Source organism: Schistocerca americana, chromosome X (assembly GCF_021461395.2).
Source record: "Schistocerca americana isolate TAMUIC-IGC-003095 chromosome X, iqSchAmer2.1, whole genome shotgun sequence".
In the NCBI taxonomy this organism is placed as follows: Eukaryota; Metazoa; Arthropoda; class Insecta; order Orthoptera; family Acrididae; genus Schistocerca; species Schistocerca americana.
In genome coordinates this window covers 182,971,402-182,993,985 of record NC_060130.1, presented here as the reverse complement: position 1 = coordinate 182,993,985, position 22,584 = coordinate 182,971,402, and the positions used below count along the sequence as shown (strand labels likewise).

At 46.0% G+C, this 22,584-nt stretch overlaps 1 protein-coding gene across 3 annotated transcripts in view; it reads right to left on the bottom strand.

Annotated features, from left to right (window-relative positions):
• LOC124555375 (organic cation transporter protein-like) overlaps positions 1 to 22,584 on the bottom strand; it is a 448,833-nt gene that overhangs the window by 145,482 nt on the left and 280,767 nt on the right. The window contains exon 1 of one of the 3 annotated variants that reach the window (XM_047129266.1): positions 4,240 to 4,249. The exons of the other annotated variants lie outside the window; for them this stretch is intronic. The gene's annotated coding sequence lies outside the window, so the exon portion shown is untranslated. Of the gene's footprint in view, positions 1 to 4,239; positions 4,250 to 22,584 lie in introns of those variants that run through there. 3 annotated transcript variants of the gene reach the window in all.

Sequence of the window (22,584 nt, the reverse complement as noted above, 5' to 3'; positions counted from 1 at the left end):
TCTAGGGGACTGATGACCACAGATGTTAAGTCCCATAGTGCTCAGAGCCATTTGAACCAAAACACATCGTGGAAAAATGAAAAAATAAAATCAGAAAAGAACTGAAGCTCTGACTGGCTGTGTTATATTTTATAACTCTACGTTCTTGATTACGAATAGCTTAAAAAATTCTGTTTTGCCTGGCAGTGAGGGCAAGCTCTCGTTCGTCCGTCAAGTGACGGGTGTCGTGCGTATAGGGCATTTGAACCCTGCTCCTCCTGAGTGTGACTGACTGCGTCACCTGCTACATCCATCCTCCTCCTCCACCTGTTCCTCGTCACTGTGACCTGTCCATAGGACTAGTAATGTGCGGACACGTCATGCGGTACGGGAACTACGAGGGTTGCCCAGAAAGTATTGCACCGAATTTGTTTCTCAGCCAAAAACAATGCTACAAACGCGATGCGTTGCGTCTGTGTTATTTGATGTCTCTTGAGTGAGCTTGCCAAGTTTCCGCCACTTCCGACAGATAGCGTAGCTGCGGGACAGTTTAAAAATGGCGCCTATATATGATGTACGTTACAAGCAAAGTGCCGTCATTGCATTTCTCTTTGCAGAGAAAGAAACTGAGGGGAATATTCACAAACGCTTGTGCAAAGGTTATGGAGGACCTGCTGTAGTCGCTGGGCACGGAGGGTGAGGTCATCAGAAGGCAGTTCGGCGGAGTTCTCCACGATTTGCAGCGGTCGGACAGACCATCCACGGTTGTCGCACCTGACATGTTGCAGCGAGCTGCTGATGTCATTCGCGAGGACGACTCGGCAGTTGGCACTGCATCTATCAATCAGCAAAGGAAGTTCACACAATGAAGCACTGGCCCCGCCACCAGAACGAGAATTGGTACCGACAGGACATAAACGCTCTTGTTTCGCGCTGGAGGAAGGCCATAGAACAGGACGGAGATAACGTGAAAAAATATACATATAGATTAAACACCATTCTTTCGTGTGTGTAATTCTCATTATGTCCAAAAAGAACTGTTCAAGAAAAAAATGTGGTGTATTAATTTCTGGGCAACCCACGTACATATAAAGTCACTGTGATAAGCGACTAACGCAAAGGGAGGGTTATTATGGCCCAGCGTCTGTTTCTATCTACATCTACATAAATACTCCGCAAGCCACCCAACGGTGTGTGGCGGAGGGCACTTTACGTGCCACTGTCATTACCTCCCTTTCCTGTCCAGTCGCGTATGGTTCGCGGGAAGAACGACTGCCGGAAAGCCTCCGTGCGCGCTCGAATCTCTCTAATTTTACATTCGTGATCTCCTCGGGAGGTATAAGTAGGGGGAAGCAATATATTCGATACCTCATCCGGAAACGCACCCTCTCGAAACCTGGACAGCAAGCTACACTGAGATGCAGAACGCCTTTCTTGCAGAGTCTGCCACTTGAGTTCGCTAAACATCTCCGTAACGCTATCACGGTTACCAAATAACCCTGTGACGAAACGCGCCGCTCTTCTTTGGATCTTCTCTATGACCTCCGTCAACCCGACCTGGTGCGGATCCCACACTGATGAGCAGTACTCAAGTATAGGTCGGATGAGTGTTTTGTAAGCCACCTTCTTTGTTGATGGACTACATTTTCTAAGGACTCTCCCAATGAATCTCAATATGGTACCCGCCTTACCAACAATTAATTTTATATGATCATTCCACTTCAAATCATTCGTACGCATACTCCCAAATATTTTACAGAAGTAACTGCTACCAGTGTTTGTTCCGCTATCATATAATCATACAATAAAGCATCCTTATTTCTATGTATTCGCAATACATTAAATTTGTCTATGTTAAGAGTCAGTTGCCACTCCCTGCACCAAGTGCCTATCCGCTGCAGATCTTCCTGCATTTCGCTGCAATTTTCTAATGCTGCAACTTCTCTGTATACTACAGCATCATCCGCGAAAAGCCGCATGGAACTTCGGACACTATCTACTAGGTCAGTCATACATATTGTGAAAAGCAATGGTCCCATAACACTCCCCTGTGGCACGCCAGATGTTACTTTAACGTCTGTAGACGTCTTTCCATTGAGAACAACTTGCTGTGTTCTGTTTGCTAAAAACTCTTCAATCCAGCCACACAGCTGGTCTGATATTCCGTAGGCTCTTACTTTGTTTATCAGGCGACAGTGCGGAACTGTATCGAACGCCTTCCGGAAGTCAAGGAAAATAGCATCCTGTATCTAATATTTTCTGGGTCTCATGAACAAATAAAGCGAGTTGGGTCTCACACGATCGCTGTTTCCGGAATCCATGTTGATACCTAAAGAGTAGATTCTGGGTTTCCAGAAACGACATGATACGCGAGCAAAAAACATGTTCTAAAATTCTACAACAGATCGACGCCAGAGATACAGGTCTATAATTTTGCGCATCCGCTCGACGACCCTTCTTGAAGACTGGGACTACCTGTGCTGTTTCCCAATCATCTGGAACCTTCCGTTCCTCTAGAGACTTGCGGTACACTGCAAATGTCGCCAGGATGTGGGGAAAACGGTTGCAGGGCTGGGAAACGTGTTCGACCTCTTTATCTTACTTAACATTACAAACTTTCGCGCGCTTCAAGAATTTATATCCAAAGAGTAAGTCTGTTGTACAATTCACCCGAAACTCCGAGATGAAATCCTCAAAGGCATCTTCCGTAGCCGGATAGACACTTAGTGCCCCCCCCCCCCCACCCCCACCCCCCACCCACGCCCACCTCGACACCCCTTGAATTTTTCACACGTTAAGCACGACATACGCATATAATTTGCACCAAAATACGGATCGGAAATTTGTCTATTGATTAATACAGCTTTCCTGAATTAAGCTTTAGTTATAACGAAAACTGCCCTATAGAGATGACGCAAACGCCGTGTAATACTGCACTACTTTTTATTATTTGAAGAAATAAACAAGTAGCCACTTTTGAACAGCTTTATTCATACCAAGGCGTGCTTAGCGTCTTAATCCACCTTCTACTGGCGTAATACATTTACATCTTCATCAGTGTAACGTTTCTATCGACTGCGTTTTAAAGCTGCAGCTTCCGTTTTTCTGTAATTTGTGGCTCCTTTTTCCTCCTTTGTGTGTATAACACACACACTTCGCCGATGTAGCGTAGCACTCATAATGTGGCGACAGACGCATAGATGAACCTAAAAGTATTTATGCTACGCATAAAAAGGCGGAAAAATGAGCCACAAGTTCAGAAAAAAATAATAAAATAAAATAAATATGGTTCAACCGGCTCTGAGCACTATGGGACTTAACATCTAAGGTCATCAGTCCCCTAGCACTTGGAACTAATTAAACCTAACTAACCTAAGGACATCACACACATCCATGCCCGAGGCAGGATTCGAGCTTGGGACCGTAGCGGTCGCGCGGTTCCAGACTGAAGCCACTAGAACCGCTCTACCACACCGGCCGGCTACGGAACAAAAGGAAGCTGCAGCGTTTACAACGCAGTCGAGAAAAACGTTATGCTGTCGAATATGTAAACGTATTACGCCATTTGATGGTGAATGAAAACGCGAAACCTGTTTTGGCATAAATCAAGCTACACAAAAATTGGATGCTTCGTGTATTTCTTAGAGTAAATCAGCGCGAAGATAAGCTCAACCAGGATTAGTAATCAAAATACTATTGTCACATAACGTTAGCAGGCTACTTTAACTGTCTATGAAACTGCCACCTTTCAGATTAACCTAGACATCCACGTAGTAAAATTCAGTCTTTCACCGTGATCTTTGTAAAGGAAAAAGTGCCGGTCATTTGTGAAAGCAGAATAGCAGTATACCAAACTTGAATACACTAGCCATCTGTCCCGCACCCATGTACGTTTAGTATATAACAAAGCAAACCGTGGGCTTACTCAATGGACCGCCGTATCCGACAGACCCGCTCAACCACAATTAACATGTAGGCGCTCTGTAAGTTAATAACTTGTATTTCGTAATTACATTCGATGGCTTCGTGAACTCACTATCACACCTAAACTCTGACTACGCCAGACATGAAACTGTCATCACAGCCGAGATTCCGATAGGTGGTACTATCGCACTCAACCACTCTGACGCAGAAAAAATGTTTTTTACCACTGTTCTGCCGCGAGACGATCGGAGACGGTGGCGGAAAATTGCGAAGTGACGACGAGGGCACGTGGCATTGTTGTTGATGGGCTGGAGTGACAGGAAGAGAGAGACTCACCTCTGGCGGCGGCAGGCGACTGAGTGCGCACCCAGCGGCGGCACGCCCTTTTAATACGCCTTCCTGCCGGGCCGGCCGCGGCAGCGCCGCCACGCGCCAAGTGGCGCAAACAAGTTCGCACATGATAGTGGCCAGGGCACCGCATCTCCCTTCAATAAAACTTGCCGTCATCCCCACAGATGCGTAGGTTGTAAAGAATATAATAGACGAAATAATTACATACAAATAAGATTCGTTAAAGAAGGCGGTTGATGAATAACATATTATCATTAAAGTCGCCGCTACTCAATATTTTGCCGGCCGGTGTGGCCGTGCGGTTCTAGGCGCTTCAGTCTGGAACCGCGAGACCGCTACGGTCGCAGGTTCGAATCCTGCCTCGTGCATGGATGTGTGTGATGCCCTTAGTTTAGTTAGGTTTAAGTAGTTCTAAGTACTAGGGGACTGATGCCCTCAGATGCCAAGTCCCATAGTGCTCAGAGCCATTTGACCCATTTTTTTACTCAATATTTTTAACAATATTAATTGTGCTACTCAGCTGTAAAGTGCCACAAACGATAACTACACTACTGGCCATTAAAATTGCTACACCACGAAGATGCTACAGACGCGAAATTTAACCGACAGGAAGATGATGCTGTAATATGCAAATTACTAGCTTTTCAGAGCATTCACACAAGGTTGGCGCCGGTGGCGACACCTACAACGTGCTGACGTGAGGAAAGTTTCCAACCGATTTCTCATACACAAACAGCAGTTGACCGACGTTGCCTGGTGAAACGTTGTTGCGATGCCTCGTGTAAGGAGGAGAAATGCGTACCATCACGTTTCCGGCTTTGATCAAGGTCGGATTGTAGCCTATCGCGATTGCGGTTTATCGTATTGCGACATTGCTGCTCGCGTTGGTCGAGATCCAATGACTGTTAGCAGAATGTGGAATCTGTGGGTTCAGGAGGGTAATACGGAACGCCGTGCTGGATCCCAGCGGCCTCGTATCACTAGCAGGCGAGATGACAGGCATCTTATCCGCATGGCTGTAACGGATCGTGCAGCCACGTCTCGATCCCTGAGTCAACAGATGGGGACGTTTGCAAGACAACAACCATCTGCACGAACAGTTCGACGTCGTTCGCAGCAGCATGGACTATCAGCTCGGAGACCATGACTGTGGTTACTCTTGCCGCTGCACCACATACAGGAGCGCTTGCGATGGTGTACTCAACGACGAACCTGGGTGCAAGAATGGAGAAACGTCATTTTTTCGGATGAATCCAGGTTCTGTTTCCAGCATCATGACGGTCACATCCGCGTTTGGAGACATCGCGGTGAACACACATTGGAAGCGTGTATTCGTCATCGCCATACTGGCGTATCACCCCGAGTGATGGTATGGGGTGCCATTGGTTACACATCTCGGTCACCTCTTGTTCGCATTGACGGCACTTTGAACAGTGGACGTTACATTTCAGATGTGTTAGGACCCGTGGCTCTACCCTTCATTCGATCCCTGCGAAACCCTACATTTCAGCAGGATAATGCACGACCGCATGATGCAGGTCCTGTACGGGCCTTTCTGGATACAGAAAATGTTCGACTGCTGCCCTGGCCAGCACATTCTCCAGCTCTCTCACCAATTGAAAAAGTCTGGTCAATGGTGGCCGAGCAACTGTCTCGTCACAATACGCCAGTCACTACTCTTGATGAACTTTGGTATCGTGTTGAAGCTGCATGGGCACCTGTGCCTGTACACGCCATCCAAGCTCAGACTCAATGCCCAGACGTATCAATGCCGCTATTACGGCCAGAGGTGGTTGTTCTGGGTACTGATTTCTTAGGTTGTATGCACCCAAATTACGTGAAAATGTAATCACATGTCAGTTGTAGTATAATATATTTGTCCAATGAATACCCGTTTATCATCTGCATTTCTTCTTGGTGTAGCAATTTTAATGGCCAGTCGTGTATCTATGGCGCTCTAGATACGTCTATTTTGGTTTTTAAAATAAGAATCAACGGTGTTGAAACTAACGCTTTCAAATTCACATGTGTTACATGTCGTTCTCACCGTACAGGTGAAAACAGGCAATTTAATGTTTTACGAATACTGTATCTCTTGATAAAATACACTAAGCCTAATCGTTACAAACATTGCAACCGTTTATACACAGGGTGGTGTTTAATAAAACCGACAAACTGCAGGGACAGGTTCCTGGTTGGAAATTGAGGACGAACGGTCCTACGAGCATCTGTGCGGAAATGCAGCGATAACAAATCGTCCCGTAACACAATACAGAGAAGCATCGCATCCGCGTCACAACACATGTTCAAAGTGGCCTCAGTGACAATGCAGGTGATGGGGATAGTAGCGGTTGTCATGCAGGATAGCCGGCCGAGGTGGCCGTGCGGTTCTAGGCGCTACAGTCTGGAACCGCGCGACCGCTACGGTCGCAGGTTCGAATCCTGCCTATGGCATGGATGTGTGTGGTGTCCTTAGGTTAGTCAGGTTTAAGTAGTTCTAAGTTCTAGGGGACTGATGAGCTCAGATGTTAAGTCCCATAATGCTCAGAGCCATTTGGACCATTTGAACCATGCAGGATACACATAACCGTACTTTGGGTATAACCATGTTGGCGGGCCACTTGCCTGGAACTTGTACTGGGGTTCGTCTCAGTATCCTGTAGGACCCGGTCCTCCAAATCTGATGTATGCAACAGTACGCCGCCTTTCTGCACGTTTGTCTATCTGAAAGGGCCTATAATCACACAAACGCCAAAAAAGGGCTTGAAATGTTGTGTGATGTGATTGGTGTCTATGAGGGTATTTGTTTTGGTACATCCGTGCCACCTGTCGACCGTTTCCATATGATAGGCTGTAGAGAAACACCATCTCACCTTATTCCCGACATGAATTCCCGACCATTCTGCTGGTTACAGTATGCTGCATCAGTCACACAGCCAGGAACACACGGAACGCTGTCAGAGGAATTGTCATTCCTCAGCACCCTCTACCGTGACAACGATGCATTCCCAGATGCATTCCCAGACACAAGTTCGTATCACTTGTTCTCCATTTCCAGCCAGTAATCCGACCCTATAGTTTGTATTAATGTTCACCCAGCGTAATACTGTGTAGGACATTATTTTGGTAATACCACAGTATACAATTTTGCTGCGAAGTGTTGTCATTAAGCTCATGGAAACATATGTTTCCGTTTGCCGTGATGAATAACGAATAGTCGTCGCCAGATGTTACGATAAAGTGATCCGATACGTTCCGACATAGGTTCCCAACTCTACAATTATTCTTTCGCATATGGTTTTAAAGCGAAGTACAAAATAGGCAGAATTTCGTTCCTTCTTCATCAAATTGACGCTTCTACAAAGATATTCCAGATACTAGGTGGTACTGTCCTATTGCGGCAGGCGATATGTATTGTATTCCCGAGTGTTTTTAACAGCACATCGCATTCGTCGGGAAACATAGTGTGAATTCGACGATGCTGTGTTCATTTGTGACTATCCAGCGAGGAAAGAGAGAGAGAGAGAGAGAGAGAGAGAGAGAGAGACATGTATTGCACGTGTATGTACGTCGTAGGAATAGCACCTTCAGTTACGTAACAGAGAAAAAATAGACGAAAAATAAAGTTCGAAAGATGGATTCGTGATACTATTCGGTAAAATAGTTGTCTTACAGCAACAAAGATTTACGGAGCTCGTGAGAAGACCAGTACTGAGTGAAACGATGCAGGACACAATGATGCCGGCCGTTGTGGCCGAGCGGTTCTAGGCGCTTCAGTCTGGAACCGCGCGACTGCTACGGTCGCAGGTTCGAATCCTGCCTCGGGCATGGATGTGTGTGATATCCTTAGGTTAGTTAGGTTCAAGTAGTTCTAAGTTCTAGGTGACTGGTGACCTCAGATGCTAAGTCACACAGTGCTCAGAGCCATTTGAGACGAACTAAACTCTCTCGCTGCATCACTGTAGCCAACTTCACACTAGGCAAAAGCAAGACAGCGCCACTCGTCCCAGTAGAGGTGCCTATTAACACGATCGCTTTCGTGACGGGGAAGTATGCCGGCTCCGGATCGAATTTGCTCGGCTCATTAACGACGAGGTATCGAGGTGCTGGCTAGCTTGGCTGTGCTTTTTAGGTGCTTTCCCACGAACCAGTAGGTGAATAACGGGCTGGTACCCGCCTTAGATACACGCTACGCAAACAGTTTGAACACTTTGTCATACTTGCCGCGGAATTTACTCTGAATGCAGACAGACTGGATACAATGTTTCTGTCCTTGGGGTATGAATAGAAGACTGATCAGCTTCGGTGTATGGTCTCCTTAAACACTCACTCACCATCGGCAAAACAGCGTCATCTTGAAAATATGTATGTACAGCAGCAGCTGTCAGATCGTGCCAAAACAGTCACCCCCAACTGAGGGGTCTGCTTGTTACGTCATCTTTATGGCGTCAAATGAGTTATATTACAGAATTATTGTGTGTATTCTGATGCAAATTAGTTGTCTTGCAATCTTAAATTACGGCGATGATAATTTATATAGATAATTCGGTGCATACAAATGGCATTCTGCGTCCCTCAGAAGATGCCGATTCAGTTCACATGCAATTTTTTTTTTTTTAATAAACTGATTGAATCGGCCTGAAAGGGGAAAAGTCGTAAGGACTAAAAATATACCACGGTGACAATCAACAGAAAAAAATACCAAGTAAAGATGAAACAGAACGTTCTTGTGATGTATATCAAACGATACTGTCTTATCAGAGGATTACGAAACTGAAATGGGATTTTGTCTTTGCAAAGTAGTACGAGAGTTATCAATGTTTTACTTCATTAATAGTACTAAAACACTGCCTTTGACGTTCAATAAGTTTCCAGAATCGAAATGCTTTCACTGAAATACTTCAACTGTCTCAAAAGGATTTTCTAAAACAAAAAAAAAACAAAAAATAAAAAAAGGCTTTACAGAATTAGTGCACGAAGCTATTGAATAACAAAACCCCTAACACCTTGTTCTGGCTACATGTTCTGACTACGTGTTAACACAGCTGGGGATAGTTACTACGAAAGAAACAAATACGAGAACTTCAATCACACGAAGAAAACGTATAAAGGAAATGCAAGTGAAAAGATCGATATGAAAAGGGACGGAGAATTTCGAGCCATTTAATTTACTGATCGACAGTGGCCGTCACGCTTTATCAGAACCAACTTTTATTGCGAAAGAAAATTAGACTGTACTTTAGAAAAGAGTTTTCATCTCAAGCATTTGATAAGATGAAGCTCGGATTGATGAAAAGAGCGGCGAGTTCCGCGCAAATATATCGCATCCTCTACTACGGAGCATATCATAAAGCTTATAACACTAGTCAGTATCGACCTTCGTCACTCTCGTTCGGCTTGATACGAACAGACAGGCCGCTTATGGCCCTAACGCGGTTCTGGACCGTTGCGGAAGAAGGAAGGCGAGTTTCAAGGCTACACAACCCGCAGAGGTCACTAGGGGACGAAGGCGCGGCCGATAATCCCGGTGAATCTGCGGAAACGGAGATGTAAACCTTGCTATTACCGAATGCGACAGCACTGTCGTAATAAATGAGAAACTACACTACTGGCCACTAAAATTGCTACACCACGAAGATGACGTGCTACAGACGCGAAATTGAACCGACAGGAAGAAGATGCTGTGATATGCAAATGATTAGCTTTTCAGAGCATTCACACAAGGTTGGCACCGGTGGCGACACTTACAACGTGCTGCCATGAGGAAAGTTTCCAACCGATTTCCCATACACAAACAGCAGTTGACCGGCGTTGCCTGGTGAAACGTTGCTGTGATTCCTCGTGTAAGGAGGAGAAATGCGTACCATCACGTTTCCGACTTTGATAAAGGTCGGATTGTAGCCTATCGCGATTGCGGTTTATCGTATCGCGACATTGGTGCTCTCGTTGGTCGAGATCCAATGACTGTTAGCAGAATATGGAATCTGTGGGTTCAGGAGGGTAATACGGAACGCCGTGCTGGATCCCAACGGCCTCGTATCACTAGCAGTCGAGATGACAAGCACCTTATCCGCATGGCTGTCCCTCGCGTCCATCTAGAAAATTTTTTACTGAGTTTAACGAAGGCGATGTTGGCCTGATGTATTGACGATGCCCTTTGGCTACACTGTCTAAAGGATCGTTCTAAGAAATACCAAATTAAGATCAACCTGAAGATGCCTAAACAAGGCGAAACGCGTAGTTGAAAAATAAAAAACTAAAATTGCAACCAAGACTGTTTTTAACCACTACGGAAACGACGTAATCCAATATGACGTCACTTATGTTCTGCCTTTGCCATAGCAATCGATCTTACATCTCATTGACCACTTTCCTCTCCACGAAACAAAAATCTGATGAGCCATACTCCGATTTTCACGCTTGGAAATGCTCTGCAACGTGAAAGTTGGCGTTTTCACGTCACAAAAATCGGCCAACTGCTCGTCCATGTTGGTTTTTATGTCCCATCTGAGGGAGATCTCAGCCAGCTTTCACATTTTTCCCCTTACTTACGGACACAATGCAGTAATATTCAGCGTCGGGATTCTACGACCTTTTAAATAGTAGCCTCCCGTTAGATTTACAAGTGTGACGTGCATATGGCGGACAAGGAAAAGACATACGTGAACGGCAGGCCCCACGTCTCTTCCGCATGAAAGCTCCCTTCGTACATGGCCCACAATTCTCTCTGCGAGTGTACATGCTGGCAGCAAGAAAACTTTCGCCGCGTGGAGTGGGTGCGCGGTTAGAGGAGCCGTGTCACAAATCGCGCGGTCCCTTCCGCCGGAGGTTCGAGTCCTCCCTCGGGCATGGATGGGTGTGTTGTCCTTAGCGTAAGTTGGATTAAGTAGTGTGTAAGTCTAGGGACCGGTGACCTCAGCAGTTTGGTCCATTAGGAACATTTGAATATTTTGAAACCTATCGCCCTTTTACATTAGTCGACTGCCATTTCTTGCTAGCTGCTCCATTCAGCTGGACTGCTCAGAAGCTGCAGCTTGCGTAAGGCTTGACCACACGCTTTCGCAGCGGATGTGGGCCGCAGAGAGGATTTGCGACACGCAGTTGGACAGCGTTGCTTCCTGTGGTGAGGAGGAAGAGCTTACGTGTACCAGCCAAGCGACGAAATATTAAGTGTTCTCATAGGACAGACAGATAACGCACGTAACAATGTGCGTCAAGATGACTTGTACGGCACAGGAACTACGTTCAGTAACATAACTTGTTCCGTAAATGGAGTTACATGTCACGTTCGATTGCTTCCGCATATTTCTCGTTGTATAATCACATTATTTAAACGTTAGTACTTAAAGTATCCTTAACGCCCTTTTCATCCCTACTGGTACAACGGAATTTACTGTAATAGTCCGTGTAGGGTGTAGACTTAGAGAACGCTTCTGACAATGTTGGCTGGAATACTCTCTTTCAAATTCTAAAGGTGGCAGGGGTAAAATACAGGGAGCGAAAGGCTATTTAAAATTTGTACAGAAACCAGATGGCAGTTATAAGAGTCGAGGAGCATGAAAGGAAAGCAGTGGTTGGGAAGGGAGTGAGACAGGGTTGTAGCGTCTCCCCGATGTTATTCAATCTCTATATTGAGCAAGCAGTAAAGGAAACAAAAGAAAAATTCGGAGTAGGTATTAAAATCCATGGATAAGAAATAAAAACTTCGAGGTTCGCCGATGACATTGTAATTCTGTCAGACACAGCAAAGGACTTGGAAGAGCAGCTGAACGGAATGGACAGTGTCTTGAAAGGTGGATATAAGATGAACATCAACAAAAGCAAAACGAGGATAATGGAATGTAGTAGAATTAAATCGGGTGATGCTGAGGGGCCGGCCGCTGGTGGCCGAGCGGTTCTAGGCGCTTCAGTCTGGAACCCCGCGGCCGCTACAGTCGCAGGTTCGAATCCTGCCTCGGGCATGGATGTGTGTGATGTCCTTAGGTTAGTTAGGTTTAAGTAGTTCTAAGTTCTAGGGGACTGATGACCCCAGATATCAAGTCCCATAGTGCTCAGAGCCATTTGAACCATTTGATGCTGAGGGAATTAGATTAGGAAATGAGACACTTAAAGTAGTAAATCAATTCTGCTATTTGGGGAGCAAAATAACTGATGATGGTCGAAGTAGAGAAGATATAAAATGTAGAGGCAAGGAATGCGTTTCTGAAGAAAAGAAATTTGTTAACATCGAGTATGGATTTAAGTGTCAGGAAGTCTTTTCTGAAAGTATTTGTATGGAGTGTAGCCATGTATAGAAGTGAAACATGGACGATAAATAGTTTGGACAAGAAGAGAATAGAAGCTTTCGAAATGTGGTGCTACAGAAGAATGCTGAAGATCAGATGGGTAGATCACATAACTAATAATGAGGTATTGAATAGAATTTGGGAGAAGAGGAGTTTGTGGCACAACTTGACAAGAATAAGGGGCCGGTTGGTAGGACATGTTCTGAGGCATCAAGGGATCACAAATTTAGCATCGGAGGGCAGCGTGGAGGGTAAAAATCGTAGAGGGAGACCAAGAGATGAATACACTAAGCAGATTCAGAAGGATGTGGGCTGCAGTAGGTACTGGGAGATGAAGCAGCTTGCACAGGATAGAGTAGCATGGAGAGCTGCATCAAACCAGTCTCAGGACTGAAGACCACAACAACAACAGGGTATCATTGTACGTTCACACGCAGTACTTTCTCTTCATTAAACAATCAATGCCGGTCAGAGGAGGACATTTTTCAGATTATTCAGTAAATAAATTTACTGTATTTTCTTGGCAAATTTTGATTCATTTTTCTTTTGTATTGAATCAAAGAACACACAAAAAATGCCTGTAGTTGCGGAGTGTAATTACTTTGTTTCTTAGAAAGTCAACTTGCCTTGGATATCGATATTACAGATCGCAAACATTTTATCTTCTACTTTTCTTATCATTGATGTTCTTCTACATTATTTCTTTCCATCTGAATACCGTGGCCGGCCGCGGTGGTCGAGCGGTTCTATGCGCTTCAGTCCGGATCCGCGCGACTGCTACGGTCGCAGGTTTGAATCCTGCCTCGGCCATGGATGTGTGTGATGTCTATAAGTTAGTTAGGTTTAAGTAGTTCTAAGTTCTAGGGGACTGATGACCTGAGATGTTAAGTCCCATAATGCTCAGAGCCATTTGAACTTTTTTTGAGTACCGCGCTATGCTGACATTCGTTGCTCGTTTCTTCATTTCTCTCCTTTTCCTTTAATCCTGCCATTCCTGATGAATTTCCCTGCACCGAACTTGTCCTTCGATCTCACGATAACTGATCCTCATCTCTTGCGGTCCGTTTCCACTTGATAGAATCTAGCAGTCGTTGTTGCCCCGCTACGGTCGCAGGTTCGAATCCTGCCTCGGGCATGGATGTTTGTGATGTCCTTAGGTTAGTTAGGTTTAACTAGTTCTAAGTTCTAGGGGACTAATGACATCAGCAGTTGAGTCCCATAGTGCTCAGAGCCATTTGAACCATTTTTTTTTGTTGCCTGCTCCAGAAAATAAATACAAAACCGGCGATATGGCTAGCTAATTCTCATTTCTATAAAAGCAACTCATCGTCCACACATCACATCAGTGATCTGGATTTGTGGCTCACGATCATGCCGACATCTCTATTCACCATTTCCTTTGAACAAGATAAAGGACGTTCTCAAAATCTTCTCTTGCCTCCAATTTCTCGTTCAGTCCTTTTTAGTTTGTTTAGTGGTACTCAGACACACAAGTGTGCAATTGTGCACTGCTAGCCATTGAAATTGCAACACCACGAAGGTGGCATGCAGCCACTCACATGGCATGGATTGCAGTCATTACCTGGATGTGCAAATGACTAGCATTTGAAAACAATCACAGAAAGAAGGAACGCATAACGCCGTCTAGATTCTACGCACAAGGACAGATCAAGCAGAGGGTTCCATATTAAAAATTCGCATTTGGGTGTCTGTTGATGGTGAGAAGATGTCATGCATTGTGTGAGACAGAGCAGTCTTACAGCCATTGTGGGAATTGCTCAGTGATAGGTTCGCGGCCTGTCGAAGCCGTGGTCTATCGTTCCGCAATACTGCGTTGGTGATTGTCATGCGAATATGGATCTCAGCAGCCCCACGCGATTTGTGGATCAAGGTGCAGACATAGCGTTCCTTAGCCTTACAGAATCGCACAGCATCGTCATGGAGGAAATGCGCCCGTTTCCAGCGAGACGCGTATCCACACGGTGACCACTGCGGCGGCTTCCCTGAAGACGGCAGCTGGAGAAGGCTCACTGGAGTCGCCACACGTCACAAGAATCACGAACACGATGGACGTATCTGTTCGTCGAGGCTTTGAGAAGAAACAATGTGACCAGATTTCATTCGTCAGTCATACGGGTCCAGGGCCAGACCTCACGGTAAGGGTTATCATGAGTCCATAACATAATCACCAGTAGGTAATTTAGTCAGGAGGCATTACATTATGTTGTGACTTGGCAAGACAGCCAAGCCACTAGGAGGTAGCCGAAAGGCACGCGTTTAGCTCACGCAGGCTGGCGTGAGGTCTGGAACAGGTCAAGTAATTATACTAGCAAAAAAAGTACGTAGCTGATGGAATACTTAACTTTAATCCATAATTGGTGAACATCGGTCTGACGGTACATGCATCACAAGATAAATAGCAAATGACAATGGCGCCTTGCTAGGTCGTAGCAAATGACGTAGCTGAAGGCTATGCTAACTATCGTCTCGGCAAATGAGAGCGTAATTTGTCAGTGAACCATCGCTAGCAAAGTCGGCTGTACAACTGGGGCGAGTCCTAGGAAGTCTCTCTAGACCTGCCGTGTGGCGGCGCTCGGTCTGCAATCACTGATAGTGGCGACACGCGGGTCCGACGTATACTAGCGGACCGCGGTCGATTTAAAGGCTACCACCTAGCAAGTGTGGTGTCTGGCGGTGACACCACACATTACTACCGTGATGAGGCCGGAAGTTGTGTCCTATCTTCGAGGTCTCTTTGGCGTTAGTAGTATACGGGCACTTTGAGCGCAATCGCAGTCTATTTTTGATATTCCACGCCATCGGTTCGCTAGCGTCAACTAGACAGTGTATATAATCAGTTGGAATATAAAAAAACTGTGACTGCGCTAAAGGTGTCCATATACTACTTTTACTATTTTTCCAGGTGTTAAAGCTGAATATAAATATGTGAAGTTCTGCTTGCTCGTTAACCGAATATCTATAATAGGTTGGGACATCAGAAAAACAACTACGCATCTACACTGAAGCGACAAAGAAACTGGTGTAGGCATGAGTATTAAAGCCGGCCGGAGTGGCCGAGCGGTTCTAGGCGCTACAGTCTGGAACCGCGCGACCGCTACGGTCGCAGGTTCGAATCCTGCCTCGGGCATGGATGTGCGTGATGTCCTTAGGTTAGTTAGGTTTAAGTAGTTCTAAGTTCTAGGGGACTGATGACCTTAGAAGTTAAGTCCCATAGTGCTCAGAGCCATTTGAACCCTTTTTTTGAGTATTAAACTTCAGAGATATGTAAACAGGCAGAATAGGGCGCTGTGGTCGGCAACGGCTGGCAGTATTGGCGCACGCTGTATTGCAGTAGTTTGAGTAACGAAGATTTTTGTGAGGTAAGTGATTTATGAAAGGTATAGGCTATTGTTATTCAGGGCCATTCTTTTGTAGAGATTATTGAAAGTCAGATTGCGTTGCGCTAAAAAAAATATTGTGTGTCAGGTTAGTGATGATCAGAATAAGTAAAGAGAGAAATGTCTGGGTACGTTCAGTTCTGATCAGCTGTTTGAAAATCAAATAACGTAGAGGTTTTCCAGCACTGTCATTTATAAAATTTTTCTAAGGGGATGTTTCAAGTTCTCAAAACATGCATTTTAGAACACATGTTGATGGAACTTTTTTTCTTGTTTTAGTCCATACTGCCTCCTCCCTAGATTTGGAAAACGAAGGATTTGCAGCGGAAGTGGTGTCTTTCACAGTATCGAAGATGAACAAGTGCTCATTGCCATTAGGTTATGCATTTGAGAGTCCATGTTTGCTACTCAGTATTTTCTTGTTTTGGTGTAAGAAACCTGTCCTCACAGGTCCTAAAGTCTGCACAGGGTACTTAGTTACACCCTGTGTGCGCAAAGCTTTTTACTGACGTTAAATTCCTCCCGTTACGATTTTAACGACAATTTATGGGTTTTCGTAATTTGGCATTTTATGGTTTCTTTTTTCAAAGTTTTCCACGCATCTTTATTTATGTAGATATGTCTACTTGTTTAGCAAGCTGACTGATTGTTTATTCAGTTCATTCAAATGTTTGCCTATGCTGTCTCTCCTAAAATATTCACATACAGTCAGTTCCACAAGAAAGTGCACGCCGTTATCTGTATGAAATAAAAGACACTATTATAAGTCGGTAGCCCACTCTCACCGGTGGTAGCGAATTTGTACATGGAGAACTTCGAGGAGGAAGCCCTGTCGTCATCCGTATGGAAACCTACTTGCTTTTTCCGTTACGTGGACGACACATTCGTCATCTGGCCACATGGTATGGATAAACTCCTTGACTTCCTTACACATCTAAACTCCATACACCCCAACATCAAATTCACTATGGAGACTGAAACGGAGGGTAAATTACCTTTCCTTGACGTCTTGGTCAAGAGAAGGGCTGACGGCACCTTAGGTCATGGGGTGTATCGGAAGACTACGCACACTGATCTGTATTTTCACGCAGACAGCTGCCACCACCCTTCACAGAGGAATGGCGTACTTAAAACTCTAGTACATAGGGCGCGCACTATCTCTGACGCAGAGAGTCTACCCCAGGAATTGGAACATCTGAGAACTGTATTTCGAAAAAATGGGTACTCAGAGTGGCAGATTCAACGTGCTCTCCGCCCAACCACTGCAGCACAACCTGTTGAGATGGATGAAGTCACGAGGGAGGAGGTAGGCACTGCATTTATTCCATACACAGGCGCACTCTCTGGGAAAATCGCCCGCATTCTGAAGAAACACCGGGTCGGAACTGTGTTCTGTCCTCCAAATAAAACTCGTGCACTGTTGGGGAGCGCCAAAGATGACCTGGGTTTGAGGAAGGCCGGCGTGTACCAGATTCCGTGTCAATGTGGCAAGTCGTATATTGGTCAGACGATGCGTACCGTCGAGGATCGATCTCGTGAACACCAGAGGCACACTCGACTGATGTATCCGAGCAAGTCGGCAGTCGCTGAACATTGTTTGTCGGAAAATCACGCCATGGAGTATGACCGCACGAGGATTCTGGTACAGACGTCGAGATACTGGGACAGCGTTGTTAGAGAGGCCATCGAAATTCGCACCAATGACGACCTCATAAACCGTGACTGTGGCTATAATCTTAGCAAGGCTTGGGAACCAGCGATCCGGTTAATCAAGAGTAAATCGAGCAAACGTATAGTTGTGACGACCACGGCGGACAGAGCCATCACACCGACGTCATCTCAGACGCCGTCGCAATCTGTTCCACCGCGCGACCGTGGCGCGGGACGCGGACGGCGGAGGGAGCGCGCCGCGGGCGGAGGGTATTTAAATCGGCCGCCGCCGCGACCGAACCCAGTTCCCTCTGAGCAGCCATAGCGTACGGATCTCCGTGCCGGCACGTTCACAGGAGCTCAGTCCGTCAGTTCACCTGATGATGGCGACATTTATGATCGCCGAAATATTGTGCCCCGTTGGACACTATAGACCGGCAGCATACCAGTGGATATTTTGATTATAAATATATGTATACATGAAAATTCATGTTATTACTAATTGTACAATTACCTAATAGTTAATCCAGTCGCCTCCATTAACGATTATAGCTTGGCACCTCAGCTCTCTCTCCGGTAAAGCGTCAACGATTCCAACCTTACATATTGTTTGACCCACTTTACAACCAATGTATTTGCCTTTCTAAGAATTTTAACAGCAACCCAATATGAAAGCTTTGGTCCCTTTGGATGATTTTCAAGAAACACTGCCTCGTGACGCTTCATATATTTTGCACTCATTTCTAACTGCAAGCGACAAAAAGCAAAATATTCAGCTTTCATACTGTTTGGCTCTGAGCACTATGGGACTTAACATCTACGGTCATCAGTCCCCTAGAACTTAGAACTCCTTAAACGGTTCAAATGGCTCTGAGCACTATGGGACTCAACTGCTGAGGTCATTAGTCCCCTAGAACTTAGAACTAGTTAAACCTAACTAACCTAAGGACATCACAAACATCCATGCCCGAGGCAGGATTCGAACCTGCGACCGTAGCGGTCTTGCGGTTCCAGACTGCAGCGCCTTTAACCGCACGGCCACTTCGGCCGGCAACTCCTTAAACCTAACCAACCTAAGGACAGCACACAACACCCAGTCATCACGAGGCAGAGAAAATCCCTGTCCCCACCGGGAATCGATTTCATACTGTTTGTTTATACATTGTGCAAAGGCGCATTGATTACAGATTCGAGACCACTACCACAGATGTCGCTGCGGACGTTACATTTAAATTTATGGCGTACACTTTCTTGTGGAACTGACTGTATCTTCGTTTCAAAAAATCCCAGACACAATACGTAAGCACAAATGTCATACAAAGAAAAGAAATACAACCATTATCTGCGCAAGCTGAACAGATCGATCCTTAGCGGAAGTGGTATCGACAAAATTACTGACAACGATAGCGATCACATCACTGGCGAATAGACTTAACAACAAGGAAACGTTCTGCACTGAACCGCCGATGTAAGGAAGCTGTTCCAACAAGTCAAACAATGTAATTTTAGAGTGAGATTGTCAGTCTGCAGCGGAGTCTGCGCTGATATGAAACTTCCTGGCAGATTAAAACTGTGTGCCGGACCGAGATTCGAACTTGGGACCTTTCCCTTTCATGGGCAAGTGCTCCACCGACTTTTTTTTTTTGTTGCTCTCATTTTGTGCGTGATGGTTCGTTCTATTTGTTCAGGGCGGACGTTCCATGACGCTTGTTCAAGTTCATCGTTCTATCAAGCCAGTTTTCTATTACAGAGGGCGGCTAACTCTCTGACCGAATATGCCGTGCTACAATGCCGGCATCCGTCTGGACTACCCACGCACGACTCAGGTTCTCACAGCTTTACTTCCTGCAGTATCTCGTCTCCTACCTTCCACGCTTCACAGGAGCCCTCCTGCGGACCTTGTAGAGCAAGCACTCCTGACAGAAAGGATACTACGGAGACATGGCTTAGCTACAGCCTGGGGGATGTTTCCAGAATGAGATTTTCACTCTGCAGCGGAGTGTGCGCTGATATGAAACTTCCTGGCAGATTAAAACTGTGTGCCGGGCCGAGACTCGAACTCGGGACCTTTGCCTTGCGCGGGCAAGTGCTCTACCGTCTGAGCTACCCAAGCACGACCCACGCCCCGTCCTCACAGCTGTACTTCTGCCAGTACCTCGTCTCCTACCTTCCGAACTTCACCGAAACTCTCCTGATTGTCGACGAAAGGCAAAGCTCCCGAGTTTGAGTGTCGGTCCGGCGCACAGTTCTAATTTGCCAGGAAGTTTCGACGTAATTTTAGTCTCAGCTATATATTCCTATCAGCTTGATTTTATACAGGCGTCGCCTAACAAGGAGCACAGCTCAAAACTAGCAGTGAAATAAAAATAGAAACAATAGGACCTCTCGTGGAGTCCTTATGTATTTCACACAAAGTATATAAATTGCTGATCGGCGTAATACACAACAAAGCAACGAATGATGACAATCTATCACAGTATATAGTCTGACCCTACACTAAAACGACAGGTTACGGTAAGAAAACATTTCGGTTTGATGGTGACAGGTACGTCCACCGTCTTTCCCCAACTTTTTTTCTGGTATGATTGTTCCCTCAATTTTATAGGTTTTGTTTCTGTTCTTCGACGGAAGTTTTCTCTTCATAGTTCTAATTTATTATCAATCAAATCCAAATACGTCTTTGTCTTTTCTTCTCTTCTACTAAAATTTTCTAATGTTTATCTATAGTTGATTCATTTTCCGCAAGCCACCATACGGTTAATGGCGGAAGGTAGCTTGCATCAATGTTAGTCATTCCCTTTCCTGTTCCATTCGCAAAAGGAGTGAATCTTCGCGGTCCTTGAGTGAGATGCACGTTACTGACAGTAAAATCGTTCTGCAGCCTGTCGCAAACGTCGGTTCTTTAAACTTTCTCAGTAGTATTCCACGAAAAGAAAATCATATTCCAGAAACTCCATTTGGGACCACAGGGCATTTCCGGAATACTTGTGTGCTGATCGAACCTACTGGTGACAAATCTACATCCACGTGATTACTCTGCTATTCACAATAAAGTGCCTAGCAGAGGGTTCAATGAATCACCTTCATGCTGTCTCTCTACCGTTCCACTCTCGAACGGCACGGGGAAAAACGAGCGCTTAAATTTTTCTGTGCGAGCCCTGATTTCTCTTATTTTATAGTGATGATCATTTCTCCCTATGTAGGTGGGTGCCAACAGAATGTTTTCGCAATCGGAGGAGAAAACTGGTGATTGAAATTTCTTGAGAAGATCCCGTCGCAACGAAAAACGCCTTTGTTTTAATTATTGCCACTAAAATTCACGTATCATGTCTGTGACACTACCTCCCCTATTTCGCGATAATACAAAACGAGCTGCCCTTCTTTGTACTTTTTCGATGTCATCCGTCAGTCCCACCTGATGCGGATCCCACACCGTACAGCAGTACTCCAGAATAGGGCGGACAAGGGTAGTGTAAGCAGTCTTTTTGGTAGACCTGTTGTACGTTCTACGTGTTCTGCCAATGAATCGCAGTCTTTAGTTTGCTCTACCCACAATATTATCTATGTGATCGTTCCAATTTAGGTTATTTGTAATTGTAATACCTAAGTATTTAGTTGAATTTGCAGCCCTCGGATTTGTGTGACTTATCGCGTAATCGAAATTTAGTTGCATTCCTTTAGCACTCATGTGAATAACTTCGCACTTTCCTTTATTCAGGGTCAATTCCCACTTTTCGCACCATACAGATATCTTATCTAAATCATTTTGCAAGTCGTTTTGATCATCTGATGACTTTACAAGACGCTAAATGAGAGCATCATCTGCAAACAATCTCAGACGCCTATTCAGATTGTCTCCTATGTCGTTAATATACACTCCTGGAAATGGAAAAAAGAACACATTGACACCGGTGTGTCAGACCCACCATACTTGCTCCGGATACTGCGAGAGGGCTGTACAAGCAATGATCACACGCACGGCACAGCGGACACACCAGGAACCGCGGTGTTGGCCGTCGAATGGCGCTAGCTGCGCAGCATTTGTGCACCGCCCCCGTCAGTGTCAGCCAGTTTGCCGTGGCATACGGAGCTCCATCGCAGTCTTTAACACTGGTAGCATGCCGCGACAGCGTGGACGTGAACCGTATGTGCAGTTGACGGACTTTGAGCGAGGGCGTATAGTGGGCATGCGGGAGGCCGGGTGGACGTACCGCCGAATTGCTCAACACGTGGGGCGTGGGGTCTCCACAGTACATCGATGTTGTCGCCAGTGGTCGGCGGAAGGTGCACGTGCCCGTCGACCTGGGACCGGACCGCAGCGACGCACGGATGCACGCCAAGACCGTAGGATCCTACGCAGTGCCGTAGGGGACCGCACCGCCACTTCCCAGCAAATTAGGGACACTGTTGCTCCTGGGGTATCGGCGAGGACCATTCGCAACCGTCTCCATGAAGCTGGGCTACGGTCCCGCACACCGTTAGGCCGTCTTCCGCTCACGCCCCAACATCGTGCAGCCCGCCTCCAGTGGTGTCGCGACAGGCGTGAATGGAGGGACGAATGGAGACGTGTCGTCTTCAGCTATGAGAGTCGCTTCTGCCTTGGTGCCAATGATGGTCGTATGCGTGTTTGGCGCCGTGCAGGTGAGCGCCACAATCAGGACTGCATACGACCGAGGCACACAGGGCCAACACCCGGCATCATGGTGTGGGGAGCGATCTCCTACACTGGCCGTACACCACTGGTGATCGTCGAGGGAACACTGAATAGTGCACGGTACATCCAAACCGTCATCGAACCCATCGTTCTACCATTCCTAGACCGGCAAGGGAACTTGCTGTTCCAACAGGACAATGCACGTCCGCATGTATCCCGTGCCACCCAACGTGCTCTAGAAGGTGTAAGTCAACTACCCTGGCCAGCAAGATCTCCGGATCTGTCCCCCATTGAGCATGTTTGGGACTGGATGAAGCGTCATCTCACGTGGTCTGCACATCCA